Source organism: Balaenoptera ricei, chromosome 4 (genome assembly GCF_028023285.1).
Source record: "Balaenoptera ricei isolate mBalRic1 chromosome 4, mBalRic1.hap2, whole genome shotgun sequence".
Classification (NCBI taxonomy): Eukaryota; Metazoa; Chordata; class Mammalia; order Artiodactyla; family Balaenopteridae; genus Balaenoptera; species Balaenoptera ricei.
The window spans coordinates 145,930,754-145,938,201 of NC_082642.1; positions in this window are offsets into that span (position 1 = coordinate 145,930,754).

Here is a 7,448-nt window from a genome sequence, read left to right on the forward strand (position 1 = left end):
TAGTATTCTCCATGCTCATAGTAGCGTTTTTGTCCTGATTAATTTATCTGATAAATCGATGAGATCTGCCTTGATGAATGTATTGCCCTTATCAGATAACCCACTGTCTGCTTAGGTGTTGGACCACATTTCTGTCATTTGGGGAATTTATTCTGTGAATCCCATAGCAGGAAGAACCATTTAAACACGTGGTCTGTTAAAGAACAGATGAAGACTTTCCTTAAACCTTAAGCACCAAATGACAGATTTACCTTCCCATGAGTCACTTCTATGGGGATTTGTTGAATGGTAAATTCCTCACCAACTTCATTTGCATACAGAGACTGCTCATTCGAATGGGATAAACCTGGAGAGGTCACTTCCCTCTACTCTGGGAATAGTGGTATATGAGTTCCTCGAGGTTGCAAGGAAAAGAAATGCTGAGATCACTTTAGAGGGTTTGGTTTATTAAGGATCACAAAAAAGTACAAAATTGCACAATCCTAGAGCCAGATGACTTTTCATGTATATGGCCATAGGTTGGGTGTCTCTAAGTTACCATTTTCATATCTTAGTTTATCTCTTTCTATGGCTTCCACCAAGGTGGCACCTGATTCTCTTTACCTCTTTCAACTGCTTTTTCTTCTTTCTACATCTTAGCTTTGGCTGGCATCCTTTTCTCTGTGTCCCTTAGTTTCCTGACCCCCTTCAGGTGGGCCTCTGTGTGTTTCATACTTAAACATCCCAAGAAAAAAGATCTGGTTCATTCAATTTATTGCTATCTAACAAAAAGACCCCAGGTCCTGTCAGATTCTCATCAAGGATACTACAAATCTCTATGGCGGCCTTGGCTGAAGCAGGAATTCCTGGTGCACTTAATGGTGACCAGGGGGCCAGGATCATCTGTGACTTTGGTGTAAGGAATGCTTTGTGGTTGTTTTGTGTGAAAATGAGCTGTAAACGTGGCCGACATTCAGAGTTTCATCAGTAGTCTAGTCAATCTGTCCAAGGCTATGCTGTAGTCAGTAGCTCTCTTAAAGCTTTCTGGATCAAGGCAAAGTAAAAAGAAATGAAATGTATAGTTAGTTAATTACTCCCTGGTTATTACCATTCTGAGAATGGAGATCTTGGACAGGATGAAAGTGATCATTTCCCACTCACTTTAAATGTTGGCTTAGTTGTCCCAGTGACTATTGGTGCCTGGCCATGATTGAGCTGGTTAGGTTATGGGGATGAGAAAGGTGAAATGGAGTGAGATAGTGCATTTAAATTCTATTAGTGATGCCTTAGATCTCTGAAGATTGATGAAATCTCTTAGAGGACTTCAGAGAGAAGTTTCCCTTCAGCTGTTATGAATGGATTGTCGATAAACTAAAACTATGTTTATCAGTCCCTCTTTTAGTAAAATTAGAAGTTACTGCCTTAGTTCCTCTGTTGGATGTGCTAGATTGGCACACTTGTGCAGTCCTGTATTGCAGAGGCCAGAGAGCTGAAACTATTTCCCAGGTTCCCTTGCTGTTATGGTTCAGGATAGAAATAAGTCTCCACCAGTTAGATACCTTCATGTGAGGGTTGGAAGGTGGTAGGGAGAGAAAGTCTATTTTCAAGCTGCTTTGATAGTTCTTCCAGCAAGCAGAATTATGAGAGGATGCTGTTTTGGCCTTACTATTCCAGTAGTTACTCTGTGTGGAGGGACAGCTGTGGCGATAGCGAAGGCTTCTTATCCTGTCTGCCTGCTCTCTGCATCACAGCTGTGGTGGTGTGTTCTTGATCACAGGCTGTCCAGTGGTGATTCCTGATTCCCACCTTTCCGATCATACAGAAAGTATGGCTCCCAAGGTGGGTCAGTTCTGTGACATTTGTGGTTTATTCCTGGAGGCCCACCTGAGAACTTGTTTCTCCATCCATCCATGGTAGATTTTTGAAGCATCTGATTCCTTGTATGAAAACCCTTTCTGCTTCTAAAACCTAGAGTGGTTTCTGTTTCCTACATGGGATGCTGATTGAGACAATTCCTGTGTTTATGATTGTTAGGAAGCTAAAAACAGTCACGGCCAGGCTTGTGAGCTAACATGTGAGATGAAATTCAGAAGTCATTCAGGATCTTGCCAAATCTAATTTTTACTCTTGATTTTGTTTTTAAAAAAAAGTTTTTTAAAAATCAATTCTTTTTGGCTGGCCCAGAACTGAGAGTCAGAAAAGATTTTGAGATGAACCTGATGAGGAAGATTGAGGAAGGCCCAATATCGAGGAAGACTGAAGAAGGCTCAATATCAAGTGATATGAGAGACCACCCCTTTTCTTATGTTTATAATTTGAAATAAATTGCTTCTCTCTAGTACACGCAGAAAACATTTCTTTTCATAGTCTTACTGATTAAAAAGGTTAAATTAAATATGCTACCCAGTGAAGATTTTCCTGTTATTAAAATTGTTTATGGTCTGCTGGTAACTAGCCTTTCTAACTTTGTTCTAATGGATCAAAGTATAGCATATCACTCCCCACCTTCCCCCCTTTTCAAAAAAATAGATTATTTATTATTTTTGAATTATGGCTTTATCAGATCACTTTTTTTTTTTTTACATTTTAGCCAGTTTCCCATGACAAATTGCAAACCGGATTTCTCAAGCCAATATTTTAAGCAAGGAGCAAGATTTTGACAAGGCTATTCCACAGTAAACTACTTTTTCCCTTCTGTATGTTTTATGCAGAAATTTTCAAGAACAAGATAAGATTGTTTATAACTTTTATTGCTCTTTACTCAGTATTTGACTCTGTGGTTAGGAACCAGCTGTAGCCTAAACTGTATAATATTGAGCTTAGTCCTGATTCTTATGTAGAATTTACATCTTTAACACCAGTGCAAAGATCTGGGTTTGGAAGAACAGTCTCCTGAAAAGTAATTATTTCAAGATGAGTAAAATAGAGATTTTTGACTACCCCCTTTCCTTGTACTTGTTTCTTAAGATTCAGTATTACTTTTAGATAAGCCAATTGAATCCCTCCCTACTCCCACTGAGAGTAAAAGTAATACATATTATCTGCTAATATTATCAAGCTCTAGAAATGACTTTACCAGCTCTTGATTCTCTTTTCCATTACCTAAAGGATTAGCTTAAATTCAAGCACTGTAGCTGTTAGCAACTGCTGTATCAGTTAACAAAAACAAACCACTCCACAACTTAGTGGCTTAAAGCAACAGCCACTAATTATTCCTCACAAACCTAGGACTGGTTGGACACTTTGGCTGATCTGGACCAGATATTGTTGTATTAGGTGGGGATTGCTTATGTATCTGCAGTCAGCTGGCGGGTGGGCTGAGAATTGGTAGGTTAGGAGGCCTCAACTGGGACAATCCTCATCCTTCAGCAGCCTACCTGGACTGGTGCTGATGGAAATGAGGGTTCCAAGAAAGCCAGCAGAAATGTGCAAGTACCTTGTCAAATTTGCTACTATCCTGTTGGCCAAAGTAGGTCACAAGGCCAAGCCCAGAGTCAGTGTAGGAGGGCAGTATCAAAGAGTGTAGGCACAAGGAGCATGAAAATTGAGGACAATAGTGCAGTCAAACTACCATAGCTATTCAACCCCAACTATCCTTTTTGTAAGAGTTTTCCAATATTGATTTTCTTTGTATTCAACAATTCCACTCAGAAAGTTATCTTAGGAAAATATCAGAACCAATTTACCTTGTAGGATTCACTAGAAAGCAACATTACTTAAATTAAAATTTTCTTTTGGTGTGCTACTGAGATTTTTTTTTTTTAATCCTTGAGCCACAGTGAATGGTTGGTAATATCTATATTGAAAAGATTCAGGCTAAAAATCAGTGTGGTCATTCTTTGCGTTGTAGAGCTTTGGTGTCTTACTTTTCCTTTTATTTGTAATTTGAAATAAATGAAGAACTTTTGGGAAGGCAGAAATTGGTACTTTCTAAAGATATTTAGGTGTTTGCCTCAGTTAGTTCCTCAACTTTCTCGACTTTACTGCACAGAATATCTGCACCCTGTATTCTAGTTTGAGAATATAACTTTTAACCATCTTTTATCAAGTTTTTATCAAAAGCCTAATTGCAAAAATTAACATTTGAGGGAAATTCCCTAACTTCCATGCACTCTCATTTAGATAATAAATTTTGCCCTTGGATCAAGCCAGAGCATCAACATTCTAGTTCTTTGGAGAACTGAGTTTGACAAAATGCATTTTCATATCTTACCATTGTCTTATAACAAGGAATAGTAAAGGAATGGCCAAAGGTAAGGGACTCTTATCTTTACTCTAGGCCTGTTTTTGTGGATGTCAAACATTTCGTTACACAGTATCCTTTTTATATGACCTGTGGGGAAAACTTACCATCCAACCATTGTTTTTATTTTGTGATCTCTATGAATCCTACAACTTCTTTGTTTCTCTTTTAAATTACTAGAAACTTTGAGGCAATATGTAGCCCAGCTCTACCACCTATATGACTATGGTGTGACATATCTGTGTACTACTCACTAGTTGGTTTTATTTTCTTGCTTCTTCTTTCTTATTTTGCCCAGACCGTCTCAACTTAAAAAAAATTTTTTTATCAATTTTATTTGTTTTATAAGTCACATCAAATCCTTTATGGAATGAGATGGGGTATAAATATATTTTAAAGTGCTAATTTATGGATTTACAGACGGTTTGGGGATAATTAAAGGGGTTAGAAGCTTTACTGTAGAGTGACCTTTCCCCTCCCTCCCTCCCTTCCATCCTCCTTCCCTCCCTCCCTCTCTTTTCCTTCCTTCCTTCCTTCCTTTCTCTCTCTCTCCCTTTCTTTCTCTCCCTCTTTCATTCTTTCTTTCTTTTCTTACTAATTTAAACAGAGGAGTTTACATTTTTGCTAGAAACACAACCACACGGCAAGTAACACAAAACTAAAGTATAAAACAAGTCTGAGACCTTCTTACATTACTATACATTGATTCCATTAAAAACAGTAAGGGGAATCAAGGATTGTTGTAGAAATGTTTTCCTTAAGGTACACACATTAATTGATTCATGTAAGATGGTCCCCGATTTCTTTTAGTTATTTAGCCCATGAGCTAGTACTTATTTTTGTGGTTGGATTAACAAGGATGCTTGATGGTTCAGATGTTTATCAGCCATTGTCATTCTCACGTGTCCTATTCTTAATGTTTTGGCTATTTTTGTTACAATGATTTCTACTAGGATTTTCAATAGGGTCAGTCATTAGTCTCAGGGGAATAAAATTAAGAAGGATCTTCATGTCTATTTATGTAATGGTTGGCTAGAGCAATTATGTTTTCTCATTGCTATCTGACTGAGCTGTTTTTTGTTCCTTAACAGATATTCACTTTTCTGACTCTGTTCCAAACTGCACCGCTGAGGTGAAAGTTAAGCCACATCAGGAATCCTGATGAAGAAGGAGGGGAATGGCTACCAAAGATTCCTTCCAAGAGATCTTTTTATACCCCTACATCATCATAACAGGGCTTTTGACAACTTAGGAGAACAGTCGAACAACAGTTAGAAATTAACTTCCTGAGATGAATGAGAAAATTTATTTAGAAAGAAGAGATACAAGGCAATATGTATTAGAAAATACAAGGCAAAATTTAGAAAATGTGAAAATACGCAATCACTTATCTCAAGATGACTCTCAAACTTTGCAAAAAATTACAAAGGAAAAAGGAAAAAAAATTAGCAAGGAAAATACCTGTCTCCAAGCCCATGCACTTTCTCCTTATTTGAAATATGGAATGACTCTTAGGCCCTTACCTGGGGCCTTTGGACTGAGAATTGCAAAATAATGCAGCTCATTCCCATAAGCTTTATCATCTGGTTTCTCAGATAGAGCAAATGGGAACAGGTGTGAGAAAGCACAACCTAAGAACAGTCAGACCGACAGATAATAGCCAGACAGACAAGGGCCTGAAATACTTAAAGGAGACTTGAAGAACTAGAGCAACATAATTGGTGCTGTTAAGAGAAGCCACTGTGTATCAGTGTTTTGCATTTAAAGTGATCATTGGCTATAAGTAAACAAAATAAATAATGATGTTGCACCTTGTTTAAGTGGTCATTGAATATGTGAAATACATTTAAGTTCTATCAAAAATGATGGCAAAATTTGAACATCTTTTGGTTCTTGATGGGGGAGCTTCATTTGTCTGGAAAATTCATTTATAAAAACAACCTCATTCCTCCGATATTATTTATGACTGAAAGGCCATTATATTTAACATTAATTGAATGCTAATGACATGGTTAGTGTGTTGTTTGAAGCAATGTTGTGATGGTTTTGATGCAGAATCATAACTCTTTATCACTCTCTGTGAAAGACAACTCACGTAGTTAAATTGCTTCCGTGCAAGGTAACCGAACATTTCAGATACTTGTATTCAGTAGTTATGTGGGATGTGGTGACAGATTTTACCCCATGCCCTCCTCCAACCTCTTCCTATAAGACTGACAACTGTATTTCATCAGAAATAGGGTAAGGAAAATGTAGAAAAGTAGCAGAGGGAAATGAACCTTGGAAGTCTCTGAGTCAACTACTGCTGTTGGCAACCTCTGGGCAGTCTGGGGCAGGTCATTCGCCTATTTGTTGATGTGCTGATTGAAACTCTGGGACTGGTTCTTTCCCTTAATACAAAACCAATTTTGAGCCAAGCCATTTAAGACCTTTTGAAAACTGACTCTAGAATAGCATGTGATATCCTGAGGAAAAAATAAACCATGATTTAGTAAACAGAATGATCCACGGAGTAAGGATTGCTTTATATGGTGTTCTCACAGAAACAGAAGGCACAGATGATCAAGTGTGGCCAGGAAAAAAAATCCTTGATGCACCCATGTGAGTTCCAACTTGAAATGGATTTCTGGAAGTCCCCAGCCTAGCGTTTGCTGCCCACCTGCTTTGGGAAGTGGGTGGAAGAATTCTCACCAAGCCTGGGAAATAGAAAGTCCACTTACCCGATGAGGTGCTAGGAGAAATTAAGAAATGTTTGTGTCATTTCATAGTGACCACGGTGTTTGGGATTGTTCCTTCAAATTCCTTTTTCCATAGGCAGATGGCAAAAATCAAGAGTGGTGGAGAGTGCTGGCCTAAGATTTGACTTCAGTTTGATTGATGATAATGATGACAAGAAAGATAGTACAGTAAAACATGCCCCACAGTGATGAGAATTTGGCTTTATGGTGATTGGCAATTGAGTCCTATCCCCTGCTTGAGCCCTGTTCTTGCTACATTAATTTTGCTATATCTTGACTCTGAATTGTATAAGAATGAATATTTTGGACCTCCCAATATTATATGTCAGGGTTTAAGGGTGATGATGATGAGGTCACCTCTTGTTGAGTGTTTACGCTGTGCCATGCGTTCCTTGTACTGAGCCCTTCATGTTTGTTATTTCATTTAATCTTCACAGCCAGCCTGATGCAAAGCCTATAATGACTTCACATTGGACTTAAAATAAAAC